The sequence below is a fragment of the Canis lupus genome, chromosome 1 (genome assembly GCF_003254725.2).
Source record: "Canis lupus dingo isolate Sandy chromosome 1, ASM325472v2, whole genome shotgun sequence".
NCBI classification, from domain to species: Eukaryota; Metazoa; Chordata; class Mammalia; order Carnivora; family Canidae; genus Canis; species Canis lupus.
Window position 1 is genome coordinate 62,110,073 of NC_064243.1, and position 21,580 is coordinate 62,131,652.

A 21,580-nucleotide genomic window follows, 5' to 3' on the forward strand; every position below is an offset into this window, starting at 1 on the left:
TCCTAGATCATAAACACTTATGATCATAGACAACAAATCAGAAAGGCATAGCATGAAATAAAGTTATCTTTGGCTTTTGGCGACTGTTTGAATTTCCTCCTCAGGAGTCCCTTTGCCAGTCATTTACCCCTCACTTTCACCTACTAGAGAGAAAAGCAAAATCTAAATTCACAGCAGGATTAGTAGCAAAGCAAATGTAATACTCAACCCTTGGCCACCTCTTTGGATTAAGGTGAAGATTTTCTCCAAACGAGGAATGAGATAGAGAAAGCCAAGAAAAGCCTGGTGGATTTTTGCTAAGGTGTATTTATTTTCTTGGACTAGGTAACACTGAAAAAAAAAAAGTCAAGTGGATATACTACATCTCTGCATATTTTGTATCATTTAGGCATAGCTTGTGTATGTATGCATACTTTTTTTTAGGTCTTTTTATGTTTTAGTTGAGCAAGATGGCTACACATTTTAATTTTTTTAAAAAGATTGATTGATTTGAGAGAGAGCTTGCATGCGAGTGCACGTGGCGGGGGGGGGGGGGTAGAGAGAAGGAGAGAGAATCCACAAGCAGACTCCCTGATGAGCCTGGACCTCCATCCCAGGACCCATCTGACCTTCATCCAGGCCCTGGGATCATGACCTGAGCCCAAATCAAGACTAGGCTGCTTAACCCACTGAATCCATCTGGGCGCCCTGCCATACATTTTAATTCTAAGTAAACCTCACAAAAGATTAAAAAAGTGATCTAATTAAAAAATAATGCTTGTAATAAAATAAATAATCTTGGAAGTTCCAATCTATTCTGGTATTATATAATGTCAACATAGTATATTTCTTAGCTACTGCCCTCCAGGCTATACTCCGGGAGTAGCAATTAGCTGAGCATGCGACCTTGATTCTCCTCAAATATTATGTGAAGGAATTGACCTAGATGCTCCTTTACAAATTCTCTTCTGAAAAAATTCTGTAGGTTTCACTACTTAGAAAGAATTCATTATATAAAACGAAAGATAAAAATAGAGCAAAATATTTATAATTATTTAGACAATATAAAAGAACTCAACGTGGAAAGCATTAGTATTCAAATTAAAAAATAAATAAGGGATGATACTGAAGCGGGAGAGTGAAGTTCTTGTCTCACGGAGTTGAAGAATGAATCTCAACAAAAGAAAGTGAATAAAGTGATAGAGTTTTATTAAGCGAGGATACAGGAAAAGCTCTCAGGAGTGAGAAGGGTCCCGACAGTGTTGCCAGCCTGGGCCTCTTCTGACAGTCTTTTATTTAGAACTGACCGGGGGGCTTGTGGCCTGACCATTCTTGTGACGTCTTAGTTTGAGTAAGGAGTGGTGATAACATCTTAAATGGTGTCTTTGGGGTCTGGTTATTCTTTGTTGGTCACAATGTAACTGCCATAAAAAGACCCCACCTCTGACACCCAGGGCAGGGTCATCTGATTTGTTCCCTTATCTCTGGTTTCATTAGGCCTCAGCATTTCTGGGATTTCTGATCATGTGGCCGGCCCCCTAACTATCTCTTCCTACCTAGCCCTACTTGGCCTTTACTCAACGAGACTGTTTTGATGTATGCAGGTGGGTCATATAGTTGGGGGATGACTGCCAACATGTATCTTGGGGAATAGAGACAAAAGTTCCCAAAGGAATTTTTATATATTAAAGTAGACTTACCGGCTCCTGGGGGTCAGGCTAAGATTGTCTTCTGCCCTTAGCAAAGTGTCAGACACATCCAGGGAGTTGAGTCGCTAGAGGAATGTCACTCTACCTGTTTCAAGGATGCGTCAATGGGCTGTATGTAGTAAGGAAATTTCATAATTTCTCCTGCCTTTGCTTCCCACATCCACACCAGAAAATAGTTCACAAAGAAGGAAAAAAATGTTTGAAAAAATAGTAAAAGAACATGAATAAAATACATGTTTTTATTTTTTATTTTTTTGACTATTGAATTAACCAAAATAAGGCAATATGGCATGGTGGTGAAGACCGTGGGTCTGAGGCAGAAGGACCCGAGGCAGCTGCTGTTGCCCTCTGAGATTGCCGGCCCTGGGCAAGTCTCCACTTCCCTACAACTCATAGAGAAAAACAATAGCATCTATTTCCTAGAGTGATTAATGATGATTTAAATGAGCTTAATGTGCTCAGCACAGTTCCTAGTTTATGTTAAGAGTTTAATCTTAATAAGTTATTGTGTCTCTCATGCTGGTGGAAATGTACAGTGGCGCAGACATTTTAATAAGAAATTGGATGATGTATTGATGAAATATTAAGTAGTCCTTAACATGCTTTAGCTTTTAATAACACCATAAAGTGGATCTAGCAATCTTAGTTTGGGAACCATGATGAATTAAATGTTCTTACATGGTCCTTTTAGTAAAGACTGTTGACTTTTAAGCTGTTTTGGTTCAGTACCTCATTTTATGAGAAGAATATTAATGCACACACACACAGATGTATGTATGTATATATGTATGCATACGTTTAAATCTGTATATAAAATTTATATTTGTATATAAGACAAAAAAGCAACAAAAATCTAAAAAACTCATCAATGTTGTTAAAAGGGTATATTTTATCATCATTGTGTAATAAATTCTATATCTTATTTTGAGAATTTGAATATAGGGGCACCTGGGTGGCTCAATTGGTTAAGCATCTGCCTTTAGGTCAGGTCATAGTCCCAGGGTCCTGGTATTGAGCCCCACATCTGGCTCCCTGCTCAGAGGAGTGTCTGCTTCTCCATCTCCCTCTCCCTCTGCCTACCGCTCCCCCTACTTGTGCTTTCTCTCTGTCAAATAAATAAAATCTTAAAAAAAAAAGAAAATTTGAACATAAAATTCTATCAAAGTTGAGAATTTATTTCAGGTGTGTTTTCCACAGGTAAATTAATTTTTTAAAAAATTTGGGGAACACCCACAGGCCTCTAAAATTCTTAGCTATACAGTTTTCAAAACCTAACCAATTGCAAGCTTATGCTTAAGTCAAACAAACTTAGTTATTTGCAAAAGTACTGACATGTATCACTACCCAACTGAATTATTTAACCACATTGTGTATTTTTCATAAAAGATTCTTAAGAGATTTTTCTATTTTCATATTTTGCAATAAATCTGTAATAACATAGTTAAACTACTTAATCTCTAAGAAGTATGAATGGTAGTAAGCAAAGTATTTTTTTTTAGGAACATGTTTTTTAACTAAGAAAATACCTTTTCTATTTTTTGAGCTACACATAATAAAACAAAACTACCGCTGATAAGAAAAAAATGCACCTATATTATCTATAATAGCTATACATTTCATAATATCTTACAGTTTTTGAGAATATATTCAGAATAAAACATGTCCAGTAATTAAGATACACCAAGCTTAAGCTTGATCATAGTTTTTAATATTTGGTGAGAATGACCATCTCTTTTAAAAGATGCCTTTTATAATGCTTTTATAACACCGTTTGCTTATGGTGGTTCTTAATACCTTTAAAGTAGTGAAAAGATTTAAATCTTTTTTTAAAAAAAAGCTTTTTATTTATTTATTCATGAGAGACACAGACTGAGAGAGAGAGAGAGAGGCAGAGACACAGGCAGAGGGAAAAGCAGGCTCCATGCAGGGAGCCCGACATGGGACTCGATCCCAGGACTCCAGGATCACGCCTTGGGCCAAAGGCGGTGCTAAACCGCTGAGCCACCTAGGCTGCCCAAAAGATTTAATCTTGATTTTCAATATACTGTTATGAAACACTTTAGTCGAATTACTATTTTTTTCTATGGCTTTTTAGTGATGAAGTAATCCAACTTGATCATTGGGATAACATGGTTTCTTAGGCAACTTGATTATCAGGATTTTAAAACTTAATGATTCGTTATTCTAAATTTGCTATTTCTAGTCAAGTATGTTTTTTAAAAAGAGAAAAATCTCCACTTTAACTCTATTTTACTATTTCTTACATATATGCTAATGCTCACAGAGATTGGTAAGCAAACATGGATTTTCACAAGTTTTCCATTTTTATTTTTCATAAAGATAAAGCCACTCCGGCATCCCCAGATATTCAATACTAAACTAGCTGGGGGAGGATCTTCAACGCACAGTTATTGTAGATTAACTTAAATTACTCATAATGCTCTTTGACTGCAAGAGGCAGGCACTCAGTTTGAATTTAAGCAAAAAGAATTTATTGGGCACCTGGGTGGCTCAGTGATTGAGCATCTGCCTTTGGCTCAGGTCTTGATCCCGGGGTCCTGGGATCGACTCCCACATTAGGCTCCCTGCAGGGAGCCCTGCTTCTCCCTCTGCCTGTGTCTGCCTCTCTCTTTGTGTCTTTCATGAATAAATAAATAAAATCTTAGGAAAAAAAAAGAATTTATTGACTCATGTCCCAAAGTGTAACTTCTGAAACAAGAGATCCAGGGCCTTCAATGATGCTGTTGTTCTCTGTCTATATTTCTTAGCCCTTAGTGTCTGATGTATCAATGGTACATTGCCTCCTTGCCTCTGTCTCCCTTGATTTTTCACACTAGGACTAAACACGTGACTGACAAGAAAGCCACCAACAACCCCAGACTCCTAACTTGCACCTTAAACATCGCACCAGGGAAAGAGACTGGTGTTCCCCATTAGTTCCAGCAAATAATTTCTGGGATACTTTGGTCAGTCTGAGTGGAGATAAGCTCCTACCCTGAGCCTTTCAGCTTCTAGAAAGGAGACACCTGGATGGGCGATGACTGATACGGGTTTTCCCCACTGTGGCAAGAACAAAGAGGCAAACACCTTATTTTCCTGAGTGTTAGAAATATTTTGTGATACTGCACACATTTTTTAAAGAACACATGACCATGGTGGTAACAGTGGAAGCTAAGTGATGATTAGTATTCTCTTTGTACTGGTGTGCGAGGGAACATTTCCGTATTAGTTAGGAAAAAGAAATACATGTCTGTCTTTAGGGACCTGGTGCTCCTAAATGCAGTAGCATGACTTATAACCCCACATATCCTCTCTCATGACTAACACCACAGAAGACCCAGGGAATCATTCTTTATGTGTACCATCCCCTAAAGCGTACAGGAAATGAAGGACTTGATGTGTATCATCCCCTAGAGCATATAGGAAATGAAGGACTTGAAATGAAGGGCAGCTCTGCCCAGCAGCCATGAATGTTTGTGGGCTCTTTCCTTGCTACCGTCAGAGACCAACGAAGCTTCCAGGGCAAGGGAAGATTTGAGCAGGAGAAACATTTAAGCCAAGAGAAAAAAAACCCAAGTGACTGGTCAAATTTTTTTTCTCACAGGTTAGCAAGCATGCAGTAGATGGTTGCATGACAAAAACTATCATTTCCCATGATCCCAGACAGTACTATTGCTTCGTTTCATGCTGCGATTTGTGGTTCTAGGCTTAACCATGAATTGTAACAGCATTCACCACACTTGCACGTGGTGGAGGAGTATTTCATAGCCTTGTGGAAATGTGTGGAGGAGCCTCATTTGATACGGGATTGGGAAGCTCTGAATGGAGAGCGTTCACCCACGGGCCCCTTGTTGCAGTTATTTACCCAACAGAAAGCAGCTTAGTTTACTACCCCAGGAGGAGGAAGGGAAATTCCGCGCCTTGCCCAGCAACAACCCCGCCAATGAGGAACTGCTGCGTTTCAGCCAACAAGTTGCCACAATCTTGAACACTTGTCTGTCTCGTGCCAAACAGCCCCTCCTAACCCCCCTTCTTTTCCTCTGTAAAAGGAAGATCCTCTCCCTTGTTCTCTGGGCTTGCACAGTTCACCATAATTTGCAGGTCCCAAATTGCGATTCCTTAGTCCCTAATGAACTCACTTTGCTGGTAAAGTAACTGGCTGTTTTATTTTTAAGGTTGATAGTAGTAGGTGATTTATAGGACTTTTAGATACAACACACATCGTGGTGCCAACTCAATTAGATGGAAACCGAATGCTAGATTTCTGATTGGTTTAAACGTTATTGACAGACGTAGCAAGATTTATGTATACCATATGTTGGCAAACCAAACTTCAATTAAAAAAATATATATATATATAAAGAATATTGAGACTTATAAAAAAAGATTTATATGAATTCTAAAACTTAAGATGTTTAACATTAGTTAATTATGTTTAATGTGCATTAGTTTTTTGGCATGGGTTTTATACTTTTAACAGATAATGTTGGACATTTCAGAAGACAAGTGCTTGAAAACAGAAATATTGTAATTTTTGCTTTTTGATGTACTTTTTAGTGAAACTGTTCAAGCTTTGTACATACTGAATATAATTACATATTTTCTTTTAATCCTTTAGAATAATTGCTTCCGATGGAACACAAAATAGGTGAAAAGTCTTGGTTACTACAACCTGTATTTTGCTTAAATGAAGGCAAGAAAATAGGTTTATGGAATAAGTATATAATAATTCATAAATTGTGCTTGTGTTTGTTACTCATTCATATGTTGGTAGCTCATTAACGGTGCAAACATATCTAATAATAACTAAATTCTTTTCTTTTTGATATTTTGCCAACTGTCACCCTCATGAAATCGTAGAACCTAAATTTGACAATATGTGGGCCTCTGTTTTTACTTTTACTTTGGGAGGATGAACACAGAAAAGAAGCTTGGTTTAAATCTGGGTGTTTGACAGAAATTTAAGGTGTTGATAAAAACAGCATTGAAATGATTTAGTCTAGGACAAGGCCCATAAGGAGAGAAAAATGAAGTCACAAAGTGGCTGATAAATGAGAGAATAAGGAAATAATGAAAGATGAGGTTTATGCTGAAGAGGAAACATGGTGGCCTTTATCCTTTTTCTGGTTTGGGATTTTGTTTGTTTTGTGGTTTTTTTTTTTTTTTTTTTGGTGCCAACTATACTATTACTTTGATTTGCCATTATCTGTTATATATAATACCTCATAATTAAAAATTCACACCACACATCTTCTCAGTGGGCTTAAAGCTTTGTGTGAAAATGCAATTATATCATACATGTGTCCACACACATATATATGATTTTTCTGAGCAGTCTAGTCTACAAGGTATCCTAAAACTGATGTCAGTCAATTCTACTTAATTTAAATTAATGGAGGATTTTTATTTTTGACATCTGTGTGCCTTCTTCATCTGCAAAGTGGGTTTCATAATGGTTCCTACATCATAGGATTGTTTGTGAGAATTAAATATGTCATATAAAAAAAACTATATCAAATAGTGGCTGGTCTGTAGAAAGCTCCATATCTTGGCTACTACTATTATGACCTCCACCTTCATCCTTGCTGGTAGCCATGCTTTCCAGGTGATGAAGGGGGTGGGGGGGGTTCCCATGGGAGCGTAGCATGGTGAGATACCTCTTGTCCCCAGTTTTCATCACAACGGATGGCAGTACCCTTGCTGAGAAGTCCTGTTCCTCTAAGGTTTCCACTCAGGTAACTACCACATCTTGGCTACAGGCCTTTCTGGTTTCCTTTCACACTTCGCTATTTCACACTTAGCTATCACACCTCAACTCAGCATATTTAGCTCAGGAAAGTTCTGTGTCAGACACACCTACTTAGATAATGCAAATGGCTACTCTATTTTAACACTCCGCTCTGCTTCTGCGTCAGAAGGACCCTAACGAAGCTTGCCCTCTCCTCTCCTCCACCTGAGAACTGAGGCAAAAACTCTGTCTTCAGATCCTTCCAAATATGGACAGGATTTCGTTCTGTGCTACACCTCAAGTCTCAGCCGTGGGGAAAGGGAGCTGGGCCTCCCCAGTGACTCCCTGGCTCCCAAGCTCTCTGGCTTCCCTGCTCAGCTCCCATTCTCTCTCTCTCTCTCTCTCTCTCTCTCTCTCTCTCTCTCTCTCTCTCTCTCATCCCTCTGCCTCTGCTCAGGTCATCTTTATCTCCTAAGGGCCTTATAGAATCTGAAATCCAGGGAAGACTGGCTGTTGTTTACACCTCTGTCTCCAAACCCAAATTCTTTGACTTCTATAACTAAATATCTACTGCCCACCCCAGGTCTTTCCACTACACCCCCATTCCCTGCTTCTCTCTGTGGAAAAATCTCCTCTCCTGTGACTTGGCTGAACTAGCAAGGTGATTTACTCATTCGATTGGGAGAAAGGCTAAGGAGTTGATGATCTACTTTTCAAAATACTCTATTTTGTTCTAGGAACTCTGTGTTCTGAGAAAGAAAATTGACTTCTCATTGAGGTGGGTTTGTCCCTGTCTGCAGTCTCAAAAAAAAAAAAAAAAAAAAAAATGGGGACATGGTTTTTCCATACAAGAGCTATTTCACAAGAGGAGTGACTTCCTCATCAGGCAATGAATCCCATGGGCATTCTGGCTGACATTTCCTCCCCGGCCTCCACGGTTAAGCCCAAATAGTGGCTTCCCTCCGTGAGCAACTTCCTTGCCAGGCACTTTAAAGGGGAATTTCCTCCTTCCAGTGCCAGCCTCAGCCACTCCCGTCCCCCTTTGGCCTCCTCGGAGGACAGTGATCATGACACAGGCTGAAGTTGTCCTTCATGAATCAGCTCAGAAGTGAAGAGCTGGCTCTGCTGATAGCGAGGGTGCTTTGTACACTTTGCTTAAGCCTCAGACACTTTTGAAAGTGAAAGGGGACACCGGCTCTAATTGCACCAGGACAGTAGGTCTGAGCTGGATTAGTGTCTCTCCCTTCCAGTAAACCAAGCCTCTAGGGCACTCAGAGTTCACGAGGCCTCCAGTCTCCCCAGCAGGGTTCTCGCCCCCTCCACTCCCTCCACGCGGGGACAGGCTAGTCTTTGCCACCAGTGTTCAGGTCCAGAAAACGTTGGTCGAGCTTCGAGCTTCGGCGGCATAGGGTCAGGGGTCCCTCTCTGATTTGTTGAGTCTCCTTCCTAAGCCTGTGTGGTCTTTGTGTCTTTGTTGTTTATAGCTATGGTTTCTGAGTGTGAGCTAAGAACAAAATGCCATTTTTGCTTTTCCTAACGGCAAAGAAAAAGAGAAGTGCCTCCTCCGGACAAATAAATCCTTAGCAGGTGTCCCATGACAGTTCTTTCTCTGGGACTAAGTGGTTCTCTCTGGCTTTACAGGGGAGTCCAAACTCCTCTCCCCGAGCCAGGTCTGTCTCCTGACACCTACCCCCAAGCTACTGCTTGATGGCACATCTGCAAGGTACCTGGAGCTCTGTGTCTTGCTATGCTTTCATAGATAGGTTTGGCTCTAATATAGAGTAATGGGCTCTAATATAATGTTCACTCTTTCCTAGGTATTTTCCAGGGCTTTAGAAGATTGAATTTCTGTAGCAATTCAGAAGACTGTTGCCTCTTGTTTCTTTCCTTGCATAGATTCCCATACACCTTCCTAGAACATTTGAAGGATTCAGTAACTTGTTCACACTCAGAGGTTTATCCAAAATTAGTTTGACTTGGAGGTGGCCTCATTCTTACCCACCCATTCATTCCATCTCCCACCTCAAGAGGATCTGGTTCTGTCCTGCATGTATTTGGCAATACGTATCATGGGTGCATACATAACAAGACTCAGGTGCATAAGAAAAGCAACTTCACTTTTCTAAATTCAAACATAGCTTCAAACAGGAATTCCACAAAGCGCATCAAACCCTGATAATCTCAATTCACTCAAGGTTCAGTCTTAATTGATGAATACATCCTCTTTCTCAGAGGAAAATCATGCAAGTGTCTTCTCATCTTCTCCCATCCAACCCACTGGATTCCCTGCCTCAGTGTCCACATGCCCTGCCTTCTATTTCAGCGAGAGAACTACCCCCCCACCAAGGCCATTCCTTCACTGCACTGTAGTTCTCAGATGCGTCTACCCTCTCAAGGGCTTCTCCCCAGGGACTCTACCACTTTTCTTATTTCTCCCAGAGACCTTCAAAGAATTCAAAAGTTCAGCCTTTTTCAACTGAAAAGTGTTAGTTTTTTTTCTTTTTTTGGCTTTCCCCTTCCCTGTTCATCAGTGGTGACAATAGGTGCCTCGAAGTCTAGCTTCAAGCAGTGGCTCCAGCCAAAAGTCTTGTACTCTTTCTGGACACTGCCCTTGCTCTCATGTGGGACAGGGAGCATCAGCACCAGATGCAGGGGGGATGAGTGCCAATGTCCAAAGACGACTGAGACCAAGACCCTGTGATACCACCTTCATGCCACTTCCTTCCTCGCCCCTATCCTCTGGCACATCCATTCCATCCCGTCTTCTCTTCGGATCTTGGGTGAAACCTCATAGGGAAAGTAGAAGAGGGAATCCTTGAACTGGCTTAGTGTAGACCTAAAATGCCTTAATAATCACAGATTCTAATGAATTTGGAGAAGACTACAAAGTTTTCTGCACTTAGGTAAAAACGGGAAGTTGAGTTAGTAATCAAGTTCAGCTATAGGAAAAGAAAGACATAAGTTATTATTATTTCTAGTTCTAGACTACAAATTCATACCTGCTCTCTTTGAGGGTTCTCTCTCTTTATGTGACTTGTGGACTCTCTTTCCCAATTGGTCCCTCAAGGAAGGTATGTGAATCCCAGTGAGTCTGCAAGATGATTAAGATTCCAGAAAAAATTATTAGTACTCTTATTTATATTTCATTTTATATAAAATGAGATTTGCATGAATCTTTACTTCTTTATATGTGGATTGATACGGGCCCTTCACACGGGTATAATGTCAGTCACTTGTCATGAGATGTCCTGAGGGAAGGGTGCATGTGGTAGTCTAGTGGTAGTACCATTTTTCATTGCATCTCAGATTACTGTAAATTACTGGCTTGAATGTGGACCCACTTAAGTGGATTCTCAAACAATAGTATCTAGTTTTATTTAAACTAAACATTACAAAATGATTGGGAAAGTGTCTACAAAAATACTGAAGATTTAAGACAATGATAATAATGTACAACATTATAACAAAAGAAATGAGTGCTGATAATGTGTTCTATTCCTCATGCAAGTTTTTCTAAGCCACAGTCTAAGATATGAATTGGGAGCACGTAAATTATTTTAACAAAAAACTTGGCTTGAAAAGTTCACAACTGCAAGCAGACCACTTGAAATGTGAATTTATATTCATTATTACTGAAGAGGACCCTCACCCTTGAGCGTATATTTGGCCTCAAAATAGTAGCTAATGGTAATATGAAGCCATCTACAATTATCAAGACAGTATACAAAAATGCTATTTATTTTGTTTCATCCCCTTCTCTTCAGTTCAAATTTTTATGTAAAATCCTATATTAGCATGGCATCAATTATGAATAAATTAATAAATTATATATGAGAAAGACAAACATTTTTTAATGATGGGGTGAAAAGTAAAAAATATTTTGAGACCATTGCTCAACAGGACAGCAATGAACAGGACTGCTTCTAAATCTTACAAATGGTAGAGCTCATGGTACTTTGAGAAGTTTCTTAAGCTCCCTTGGGACCAACATCATATTTTGTTTTCTACTTGGGTTTTTCCTTTATAAAGTTCTGAAGCAGGGCCATTAGCATCACATACTCCGAATGAGTCTTACACCTTTCCATTCACTCATTCATTCAAACATATTAATTAAGCTCATCCTATTCATATAGTGTAACAGGACAGAGTCCAGAAGTTCTTCCTAAAAAAATCTCCAAATCAAGTAACCAGAATTCTTGGCAACAATTCCAAATTGTATTTAGCTGCCATCTTTCCCCACAGGGTGTCTGCCAACTATGCAAATCAAATTATAGGAAGAGGTTTGGCATTGCTCAAGCTAAAAATCTAGACATGCAAATTAATTCTAGTTCATCCCTAGGTCAAAAAATGATTTCAAACAAAGGGCTATTTTTCTTTCTTCTCTCTTCCTATTTTTCTCCTTTCAATGTGTTAAAATAATGTCACACGTGGCCAGAAGCATCCACTGTTGATCCAGGGTAAGCAGAGAATACAGGCTATGATAATAGCTAACATCCATTGAGTATGTCCTAAGCACTTTATTTTGTATTAATTCATTTAATCCTTACAAGGACCATTTAACTATGACTCTGCTCATTTTAAAGAGAAACTGAAGCACAGAGCAATTAACTGATTTAGTTAATTTTCTGTATAGTAAGGAGTAGAGGCAGGACTTTGCCTCTGACAGTCTGGCCAAAGAGCACATGATCTGAATCATTGTGCAATGACACTACGTCTAGCCCAGTTATGGTTCATTGGACAGATGTCAATTTTTTCTTTCTCTTTTTTAAGCATTTTTAAAAAAGATTTATCTAAAAAAAAAAAAAGATTTATTTATTTATTTATTTATTTATTTATTTATTTATTTATTTATGGGGGGAGCACTTGTAGAGGGTGGAAGGAGGGGCAAAGGGAGAGAGAGAATTTCAAGCAGACTTGCTGCTGAGCTTGGAGCCCAACATGGGCCTCAGTATCATGACCCTGAGAACATGACGTGAGCTGAAATCAAGAGCTGGACCCTTAACTGACTCAGGAGCCCTTTTTTTTTAACTTTATTCAGATATAATTCAAATGCAGCAAATGTACCCATTAAAGTGTACAGTTTGATAATTTTCTCAAATGTATATACCCCAGTATCCAACAGACTAAGATGGAGTATATTTTCATCATTTTAGGTTTCATTACTTCCTCAGGCCCCTTTGCAAGAAATAATAATTGAAAGTTTCATCTTTATAAAATGTCCCTCTTTATCCCTAGTAAGTTTTCTTGTCCTGTTCTACTATTTTGTCTCATAATAACACAATCACTTCAGCTTTCTTAGATTAGTATTTGCATGATATCTTTTCTATTGCTTTTAACATATGTGACTATTTATTTATTTATTTAATTTATTGTGACTTTATATTTAAAATAAACATTCTTGTACAAAGTACATGGGGGAAAAGATCTGTATATATATTTAATTCTATCATGTCACTCTTTGTTTTCTATTTGTCCAGTCCCATTTGTTCTTTGTTACTTTTCTTCCTCTGCATCGGCCTTTTTTTGGGTTAATTGAAAATTTTTTTGGCATTTAATTTTTATAGCCACATTTAGCTTCTTAGGTATAATTCATTTTATTTTTAACTGTAAAAATATGGCTGAGAAATAGTTTCACATTAATTATTAAATTGGTCAATTGAATAGCTAGCTTTTTTAAGTGGCTCTTTTTGAAAACAATAAATATCTTAATTTGTTATGACATTCTGATTTTATTTAAATAGTCACTCTCTTGTTACACTGTTTTATTATGTATTGTTATATCTTCTTTATATTATTTTGAGTCACATATAATGCTATTATATATTTTATATATACATAGTTATATATATATTATATGTTATTATATCCAAAATGGATAAAATGAAAGTCACAAAATGTAAGAAATGAGAAAACGGAGGTTTTTGAGGAATGAGTCAGTAAATGTGGCTTCTTCAATGCACTACTTGTTTCAAAACTGATATGAACAATAAAGTGAGTCTTTGTTGGGCATTTTCCTTGATGATGACTAGGAATATTTTCTTAGCTATAAATACTTGAGCGATAACAGTGAGTTGAGCATGTATCTATCTCTATAATAACTTAAAAATGACTGTTTTCACTTTTTTGAGGTGATTAGCATATAGTTCCTCATTAAGTAAATAATCAAAATTTTAATAAAACTTGTTTTGAAACCAAATTTATGAGATTTCTGGGTTAAAGTTAGCTTTATTTACCAGAGAAACTCAAACACAGCTATTTAGTTCCTTTTCCCTTCCCCCAATTCTATCTGGGTGAGTGTATGAGGCTTATATACAGTGATTATTAACATAAATAGGTCCAAGATCTTTTAACTTCTCTGACAGGGTTTCCATGAAGTTAAATTTTCAAACAGATCAACATAATGTAGAAGTACCAAAGAATCCTAGGACATTTAAGAAATAAATGATGATGATCTAGAGTGACATCATCATTTCTAGACCAAGATTCAGTTGGTAAAATGGTTAGGTAATTTATCTAAGGAAAAGTGTCCAGAGAGTCAGTGGAAGAAACCCTGTGTTTTGAGCCTGGACTGTAATCTTTCAAAGTCAAAACAAGAAAATCTTCTCATAATAGGATCTTAATATAGGGCAACCAAAGATTATTATATTAATTTATTTAAGTACTGAATTTGAATAGATTTAAGATTAAAAGTGCTAATCCCTGGGTTATGGAGTTTTGCTTCATTTTGTCTTTGTTTTTACTATTTGTTCTATTGAAAGCTGTCTTGAAAGGAGTGAAAAGATTGAGGACACAGACTATATGTGGAAAGTAAACATTTTACTGAAAGAAGTGTCACACTTTTGGAAAAATGAAGCTAAAACCTATGGTCTCTACATGGAAAGACTGCATAGGATAATGATTCAATCCTTACTTGACAAAATTTATAAATTTTAACTCAATTCTGATCTATTAAAATTTTGAAAAGGAGATGTTCAAAGAAGCAGAAAGAATATCCTCTCCAAAAGGATTCCCAAGAAATCTTGAACCAAAGCATTACATCAATCTTTTATGTCCCATCACCCCTTTGATAAAAACTGCATGCTGACTCTTGACATTGAGTCAAAACAATGAATATTTTGTACATGCTTTTTTTTTTTTTTTACCTGAGCACATCTTCCTTTCCCACACCCAACAGTTTCCCTTTAGAGAAGGGATGAATGTATGTATCTTTCCTATGAGTTGCAAGCCATTTCCTTAAAGTGTTTGCCATTGTTCCAAATTGGGATTTGATCTTGAGGGTTCTGAAATACGTTTGGATAGCAATTCTTGATTTTGTCCCAGGGGCAGACGCAAGTCAACTAGGCTGTCAAGGTGGATGTATGCCATCAGAATTTACTAATTTATAAGAGAAATAAAATTATAAACTGGAGTCTCAAGTCCATTGCCTAATATAATCTCTTCCTGCAGACAAGCAACACATGAAAATGGTATAATAAGAATGCCTGTTGATTGATTTTTCAAAGAGAACATGTCTTCTACATTCACATATAATGAAAGCAGAGTTGAATCCCAGCAGAGTTGAATTCCTAGTTGAATCCCAGTTTTCAAACACTCTGTGACATTACTCTGTATTTATTTGGTATGTAAATGCTACAATGGAAGACTATGGTCAGCCATACCTCTTATAACATTTTCTGCATCTTTTCCTCAGATTGAATGTCTATTGTTTTTCCCCCTTATTTTTATATTTACTTATTTGAATTATATTTGATGAAAAAATATTGTTAGAGTTAGAGTTTGGGTTCTATTTTCATTTATTATATCAAGTGATGTGGTATTTTAATCTAAATACTGATGCGTGTAGTCAGGTATAGAAGGTTTTCCTCAATTATGATTTTGTTTATTCCATTTGTTTTGATGTCTATCTTAGTAATATCTGTAATAATTAGGTTGCATTTTCATTCTCTTCATATCTAACATTTCACCTTCACCATTCACAATGTCTCCCTGCATTCTGGACATTCTCTTCAAACAATATTATTCTATTTATTATTATCTTCTTGGTTGATATAATACCTTCTATTTAGTTATTAATTTCCTTAAGTCTTTTGATCACATTCAGCTTTGTTTGAACCTCAGTCTTTTCGTGGTGGTTTTCATGAGGCTACCTTTTTTATTTCAATCTGTTCTCTTAAGGTTTCTTGCTCCTGTCTTAGAGAAGCCACTGCTACCTATTGATATGCCAGAAATATTTTTGTGTTTTTTTATTCTGTTTGTTTTGATAAATCATTTTTCAAGGATATACTCTTGTTCTCTGTCATCAGAATAATGACTCTACTCTTTTGTAGATATGCCGACAGATTTCATGCTTCGTTTGATTTTTACCTTCTGGTTTTCCTCTTTAAATAGAAAGAAATAATCATACAGACTTGGCATTTGTTACAAACACTAAGAGTAGTGGTTTGGGTTTGTTTTTTTAAACTAGTCTTGCTAACCAGATAGTAGCTGGTAGAACTTACCCCTCAGATGGAAGAGCTCTGTGAACCAGCTGCCTTAGCTGGAGGATAGGTTTAATGGGATCAGCTTCCAGTTGTGAAACAAGTGTGAAATGAGTTGGAATATTCTTTTGTCCTCACTTCTTAGTTCTCTGACACTTTTGGGTATTACATGCAGGAAAACTATCATATTCATCATATACTGCTTACGTGGTTTTAGAGTATTTGTTCAAGATAATGGCACCTAGTATGCAGAAATCACACTTCTCGGGATGCAGTAGGCTTGCTATTCCCAACCCTTCTCTAATGTCAAGGAAGGAGAAGGAAAGTGCAGGAAAAGGGGACAGAATTATAACAATCTAAAATGTAATATTCCTGTCTGTGATAGCCAAGGAAATATGTCTTGCTGGGTTTCTGATTGGCACAGACCTAACATCCCATAGCCAGGAGACAGATGGTGGGGTAGATCAAAGATATTCTTGCTTTATTTTAGGCTTTAAAGGACACACTGTATTAGATGGCAGAAGGGCATATTACCCATCAGCATACCCATTCATAATAAAAGTAGTTAGAAAACCAGGAATTTAAGGGACCATCTTTACTATAAAATGAAATGATTTACAAAAATCCTGGAAATGACATAGTAAATAGATGAACATTAGAAGCATTCCTTTAAAAATTAAGAATAAGACAATAATGCTTTTACCTTATATCTGGCTTTTAGTTGAACTTCTTAGCACAATACTATAAGAAAAATTATATCAGAGTGGAATAAGTTAAAATAGCATTATTTTTATATGTTATCATTATTTATTTAGAAAAAAATAACTATAGGTTGTTAAAAATAATAAGATAGTGTAGTGCGCAAGCTTCAAATCAGATGTTTCCCTAAATTGGCTATATTTTTATAAAATGGCAGCAAATCACCAAAAAATACAATTAAGAAGAAGATATTATTTTCAGTAGTTTCAGGGAGCCCCAGTTATCTAAGAATAAATCTATATAACATATGTACAAAAGACTTCGAGGGAGGGGCTCCTGGGTGGCTCAGTCAGTTAAGCATCTGCCTTTGGCTCAGGTTATGCATGATCTCAGGGTCCCTGGGATTGAGTCCCGCATCTGGCTCCCTGCTCAGGGGTGAGCCTCCTTCCTCCTCTCCCTTTGGCCCTTCCCCCTGCTCATGCGCATTCTCTCTCTCTCTCACTCTTGCTTTCTCTCAAAAAATAAATAAAATCTTTTAAAAAAAAAACCCAAAACTGTTAGAGGGAAAGCTATGAAATATCATTACACAATATTGAAGGCCATATATATAAATATATATAAATAGATACATCATTTACATAAATAGGAAAATAATATCATAAAGGTGTCAATTCTTCCAAACTGATCTACAAAATAGATGCAATTCCATTTAAAAAAGAGAATTTTTAATGGATGTTAATAGAATTTTAGTATATATATATATAAATAAGGGCCATGAATAGTTAGGATATTTCCAACGAAGAATAAAAAGTTGAAGGGTCTTACTCTTCCAGATACTGGATTGTCACAAAGCTATAATAATTAAGATGGTTTAGGTAGAGGGATTAAGATAGTTTAGGTAGAGGGATTATAAAATTGATTAGTGGAATCAAATAGGATGCAGAGATTAACACATATATGGAACTTCAAAAATTACACAGGTGGAGTATATTTTGGGTCCCTTCTTCTCATGACATGTAAAAATATAGTCCTGAAAGTTAAACCCTCAAATGTTAAAACTTTAAAAGTCTTGGTAGAAAATGTAGATAATTGTCTTCTGAACCTGGGGTAGGCTATTTTCCTAAATAAGACAAAACACATTGAACATAAAATAAAATATTAATAAATTTTACAATATTAAAAGTAAGAACTATCAAAATCTACATCAAAAGCATTTAAAAAAGTAAGCTACGAATTTGTAGAAGATATTCATGACAACTGTAGTCTAAAACAATTAAGATCAAGAATATGCAATAAGAAAAGCACAAACAACCTACATGATATTGGGCAGAGGATGAACAAATATGTCACAGAGGAAGAAACTATAGACCAATAAACACATGAAGAGATGTCCATCCTCATTAGAGATTAGGAAAACACAAATCGAGACAAAATTGTCCTTTTATATGCATTGGATAGGCCAACTTTAAAAAAACCCTGTCAATACTAAGTGTTGGGGAAGATGTGAATCTACTTGTGGGAGCCTAAACTGGTGAATCCATTTTGGGAAAACATTTTGGTGTTCTCTTCAAAATTGAAGGTCAATGTATGGCCCAAGAATTTCAGGTCAAGCTATGTATGGTTGGCTCACTTTGATCAAGATCAATGTTAAAAATGTATTAATTCTTTCTGTTTTCTTAAGAAGAAAAAATTTCCATAAAGCAGGTGCCAGGAGATTGAACTCCACGTGGAGATTTTGCCAAGACCCCCAAAGCAGCTTTTCTTTCTTTGCTCCTTTTGTTTCACTAATAAAAAAAAAATCTTTATAATGGATTCTTGAGAGACCTTATTGTCATTAGTTAATACATAGAGGAAATAGCCCTGAAAGAGTGGTCAATTTATCACAGTATTTCCTTCTTTTTATTTATTTATTTATTTATTTATTTATTTATTTATTTATTTATATTTATTTATTTATTTATTTATTTATATTTATTTATGATAGTCACAGAGAGAGAGAGAGAGAGAGGCAGAGACACAGGCAGAGGGAGAAGCAGGCTCCATGCACCGAGAGCCCGATGTGGGATTCGATCCCGGGTCTCCAGGATCGCGTCCTGGGCCAAAGGCAGGCGCTAAACCACTGCGCCACCCAGGGATCCCACAGTATTTCCTTCTTAAAGCCTGTGGGTGCATTTGTATTATTAAAGCCATAGCAAAATCATAAATTGCTCACAAGTGTAGGAAAATTGGAAAAAATATGTATTAGTTGAATTATTTTTAGCACAACACAGTCTCCTCTCTATTCTTTCACTTTCTCTTCTATTAAAACTGTCAATAAGCTGAGCAAATAATCTATTATTTGAAAGCAAACATGCTTAGATATAAATCTAATACATCTTAAACAATTAAAAATGGTAACATTAAATGTGTCAGTTTACAGAGTTATAACATCATCAAGTGGCTTTTCCTTAAGTTTTTACTATAGACACGTGTATAGCAACATTCTCTTGCTTCACACTGAATTAATACACAACCAAAAACTTATCTCCAAATTGCTGGGTCTTTATGATTTATATAAGATATGAAAAGAATCAGAATTACAGAACATATGCTTCAAGTTAAAATTAGTATGTCATCAGAAGCTTATATCTTATATAAAGAGTAGAAGAAATAAATGAGTATGGATGAATAATTTCAGCACTATGATCTATAAGGGGCTAAGGTGAATATGTATGTATAATACATGGGCCTTGCTTTCAATGACCTTACATTCTTGGACGATGAAAAAGAAATGGTTTATTTGTATTTTAGAGTAATATTTTTTTTTTTATTTTAGAGTAATATTTAAACATTCTATGAACTTTAACATGTTTTATTAAATGGGACGTATAGGAGTATTTTGATGTTACAAAATAACTTGGTCTAAGAACCTCTACCATAGGATGGTTTGCATAATGGATTAGTCATTTAGATTTAGCAAAAAAAAAAAAAAAAAAAAAAGAGTTTATGAAAAGGTCATAGATGGGGCTAGCTGTAGGGAGTTGGTTCAAAGGCCCAGTTGGTGTCGAAAGGATCTGGCCATATATGCTTTGCTTTCTCTGGGTTGGTTTCTTTGCAGGCTTTTTCATAGTGGCCTCTGGCATCTTTGGTCATGTCAGTATAATACCAAGTCCAAGTTAGTCCCTGACCCAAGTTTAGGGGATTCCAGACCAGCATCTGCCTGCCTACCTCACCAGATCTGTGCTAGTGCTCAGGCCTGCAGGGAACCATAGGATGACCTGTTGGGAAAGGGTGCAGGCCTAGGCTATGAGTCCTACCTGGGATGCTGGTCAGACTGCAGGCATCATTGGATCTATAACTTTTATTGTTTAGACATAACGGCATGTCAACCTCCCTTTGAATTCTTAGTCTGAGTCCTATAAATGTTAGGGGCAGGCCAGGTATAGGAAATGTTAGAAATTTCGTCTAACCTGAGGGTGGGAGAAAGTCATGTGAAGTCAGGAGAGGAACAAGATAAGATTTAGATTCTTTAAGATGGCTTGACTGTGCTATATTCAGCATAAAATCGGCTGCACATATTCAATGTATATACCTGATAAATTTTGACACACCCACGAAACCATTATCACAATCAAAACAATGAAGAAAATGAGGAAACAAATGCTTTTTTGTCTAGAATATATAGAGGACTCTATAATTCAGTAGCACTAAGACAAACAACCCAGTTAAAAATGGACAAAAGATTTGAACAGTCACTTCACCAAAGAAGATATACAAATAGCAGAGAAGCCCATGAAAAGAGTCTAAACACCATTTGTCACTAGGAAGATGCAGATTCGTATTTTAAGAGGTCATTCAGGCTCCAGTGTAGGGAAAGAATTGGAAATCAGGCATGGCTGAAGGAAGAACTGTTGAGATGCTGTTGCCATAGTAATGTAGGAATGATGGTAGGGTTTAAAGCCTAAAGCCAAGAAAGAATTCTTGAGACGATTTTAGTGCAAAAAGGTGGTTTTATTAAGGCATGGGGACAGGACTCCTGGGCAGGAAGAGCTGCAACAAGGTCCTGAGGAGGGGCCCATTAGATACTTTCAAATTGGGAGGGGGTTATGCGTAACGTAAGTTTTTAAAGAATTTTGGAAGCAGGGTTTCCGGGATCTTGAGGGAGCTAGCTACTGTTAAGAAAAGGTCATTTATTACTGTTTAGTAAAAATAGTCATGAAACCCTTCAGATATGTATCGGTGGGTCATATGCTTGGGGGATGACTGCCAATATGTGAGATAAAGGAAGTTTCCAAAGGAATTTTTAATTGTTAAATAATTTACAGAATCTGGGGTTCAGGCCTTAACCTCTTGCCCTTAGCAAAATATTAACATGGAGGAAAGCTGGGTTTCTGGAGGAAGGTCACTCTGCCTATTTTAAGGACGTGTCAAGGGGCTGTAAAGAATAAGGAAATTTAATAGTTTTTCTCCTGCCTTTGCTTCCCACATGAACAGGACTAGTAAAAGACGGTGCCTGCTTGACTGAAGATGGTGGTTGTAGAGACAAAAGGTGGATGACAACTGCACAAATATTCAGGAAGCAAAGTAGATAGGCCTTGACACTGACTTTGGTTTTAAGGAATAAAGTGTTAGAAATGATTCCAGGTTTTCTGGCTTGTGCAGTGGGGTGGCTGATGGGGCCATTCACAAACATGGTGAAAACTAGAGAAAGACCAGGTATGGGGAAAGATTACATTTCTGCTAACTGAGTACTTTTGAGGGATCTTTGAGGCATCAGAGTCTTGGAGCTGGCAGTGGAACAAGACATGTTCTGAGCTTTGTCTCTTGTATTTGACGGTGGGCTGAGGTTTAAATGCAGGGAGACAGAAGGGAGCAGGAATTGCCAAATCAGATCCCCCTGTTTCATCCCTTTGAAAACCAGGGAATCTATTTTTCATGGGGAGTCTGAATTAAGGAAAACAGGAAGAACCTCTGGGGGAAGGGGAGTTGCAGAGACCTCTCTGCTAAAC

General features: G+C 37.2%; 1 long non-coding RNA gene across 1 annotated transcript; it reads right to left on the reverse strand.

Moving 5' to 3' along the window:
* Positions 1–9,622: 9,622 nt before the first annotated feature.
* LOC125752125 (uncharacterized) lies at positions 9,623–21,548 on the reverse strand. Its single transcript, XR_007413345.1, has 4 exons — positions 20,383–21,548; positions 16,597–16,634; positions 10,416–10,507; positions 9,623–10,203 (listed from the first exon to the last, which is right to left on the reverse strand). It is a non-coding gene; the product is annotated as an uncharacterized LOC125752125 (long non-coding RNA).
* Between the last annotated feature and the right edge of the window lie 32 nt (positions 21,549–21,580).